The sequence below is a fragment of the Palaemon carinicauda genome, chromosome 16, assembly GCF_036898095.1.
Source record: "Palaemon carinicauda isolate YSFRI2023 chromosome 16, ASM3689809v2, whole genome shotgun sequence".
NCBI classification, from domain to species: domain Eukaryota; kingdom Metazoa; phylum Arthropoda; class Malacostraca; order Decapoda; family Palaemonidae; genus Palaemon; species Palaemon carinicauda.
In genome coordinates, this window is record NC_090740.1 from 31,804,226 (window position 1) to 31,806,725 (window position 2,500).

Consider the following 2,500-nt stretch of genomic DNA (forward strand, 5'->3'; position numbering starts at 1 on the left):
TCTTTTCTATCCAATAGACGCCATTTTGGGAAATGCAAAGGTCATGCACTTAACATTAAGGTTGTTGTTAAATTATTTGACTGTTGACATTGAGACCTTTGGTAACTGGTTAAATCCATTTCAACAAAATGCCGTAGTTTACTCCACTTCCTTCTGTTAAATGTAAACTTCGGTAATGAATTACAAGTATTTAACAACAGAGAGGATTGAAAATGAAAAGAACATAGAGCAAAGTAGCTTAATCACAGTCACCACATGTAGATCGTCCAGTAGGCCTTGCTTATCAAAATGTACTCTACTGACTAAGCTGATTACAAAATTTTTATTTGTTTACCTTTCCTTGGGTTGAAGTGTACGGTATGTGTCTGTTGCTGTGTATCATATAACTCTTGTTCATCTCGATAGCATTATGAATCAATGACATTTTAGAAATGAAAGTGAAAATGTTTTACCACAATTCACAAGATATAATTATGCAGTAGAGTAACATGATCTGATAGTTTACTATTTTGCATATTTTACAATATGTTTTTTGATGCAAAGTGTTCAAAGAATCCTCGAGACTAAAAGCATAAATGCGTATCTATATCACTTTATTTCTATTCCTTTGATTATTTTCGTTATTTGCAGCCCTGTCTAGTTCCAAAAATTTTCGGCAGGTCACAGACTTGCCCAGACTGACCGCAGACAGCGAAAATAACGGCCGAATTTTATCATGACAGTTGGTGACTAGGGGTTGGTTTTTAAACATTCTCAGCTGTGACCTTATATGTCGCGTTTAAAGTTGCTCGTGTATGACCCATACTTAACACCATCTTTAGCAGTAATGGCTTCATAATGTTATACAAAGGTAACACTGAGATTAAAATTAGAATTACTGATCTATGTTATATGCGAAACATCACGGCTCGAATCAGAAATTGTGCTTTTTCCTTTGTATTTGGAACTTGTTGTCGTGTAATACACATTATTGCTATTAGTGCTTATGATCCTATGTTAATTATCCCATCTCATTAAAGTTGTGTTTGAAAATGCGCAGTTGTTTTTCTATTTGTTTTGCCATTTGATCTGTCTGTGATGAAATAATTAGTTTAGAAAAAGGTGTAGCCTTTCACCAACCTCCAATATATCACCAAGTTGAGATCCCCCCCCCCCCCCCTGAGCAGCTCCTTCTCTCGTCTATTCTGTGCTAGACAGGAATGTAACAGCTGTAGGTCGTGTTAAAGTCTAACGTACTTCCCTAATACGTTAGGATTTTTTTCTTTTGTTACGAAATGCAGTTTGTAATATTTTATATATATCATGTATATTTACATGAGTAAATTTTGTATTTGATGAAATGATCAAGAGGTGAGGCTCATAATATTTTTTACCCCTATGCGTTTTCTACGATTTTCGTGGAGTAAAAAAAAAATAATAGGTGTATAATTTCTCAAAAAGTAACAAGAATAAAAAGTAGTACATTTCGTAGATTTTCTCTGGCAATATCAGGAATTAAATTTTGTGAAAATAATAACAATTCCTCATGGCAGCATTGTCTTTTATTAAATTGTAGTATGAATATCTTTCAACTAGGATCGGATTATATAAAAGTAGAATCCTTATTTTTTCGTCTTATGGGGTAATGTGCTCATGTTTGTTTCCTGCCAGTGTAGAAAACTGAATAATAAATCCTTTTGCTTTCTCCTTTAACCATGAAGAAAAACCTCTTCTTGGGAGTTTGTTACGCACCAGCTCCGTGTTTGTGTACACACACACGCGCGCACACACACACACACACACACACACACACACACATATATATATATATATATATATATATATATATATATATATATATATATATATATATATATATATAATGTGTGATGTATGAGTGTGGAATAAAAGTGTTTTTAACTTTCTGTTCGGTAAGAAATTTTCGTGAAATCAGATATTTATGACATACTGTGTCTATAACATTCTTACGATACGTGAGTATGTATAGTATGTGGTGACGTAATTTTAGGCTTAAGAAACTAATGCCATGAAATCCTGAAAGCCACTTATGGTACATTTTGATAGAAGATAAGAATGGAGAGAGAGAGAGAGAGAGAGAGAGAGAGAGAGAGAGAGAGAGAGAGAGAGAGAGAGAGAGAGAGAGAGAGAGAGAGAGAGAGAATTTGTGGCATTTTTGTTTTTGCGCTTAAAGTTTACAGCTAAAGAAGGTATTTTTAACTTTTTTCAATGTTAGGGTATAGAGCATAATCCTAGTCAATATTATTATCTTAATGTATATTGTGCAGATAACTAATAATTGTATAAATAAAATCTGTTGTGAAATAATTGAATAACATCACTTCAAATTATCATGCTTTTGACTCGTACTCTGAAGGGCCAGTGATTATTTTATTATTTGTGAACAAAATCTTATGAATAAATTCAATATTCGTTGAAGTGTTCAGCTCTTAGCAACGAATTTATCACTTGCGTTCAGTTAATCTTCGCTATTATAATATAA

General features: G+C 33.1%; 1 protein-coding gene across 6 annotated transcripts in view; it reads left to right on the forward strand.

Annotated features, from left to right (window-relative positions):
• The window catches only part of LOC137655717 (rho GTPase-activating protein 18-like), a 451,738-nt gene that overhangs the window by 368,934 nt on the left and 80,304 nt on the right, over positions 1–2,500 (forward strand). The gene's annotated exons all lie outside the window — the stretch shown is intronic.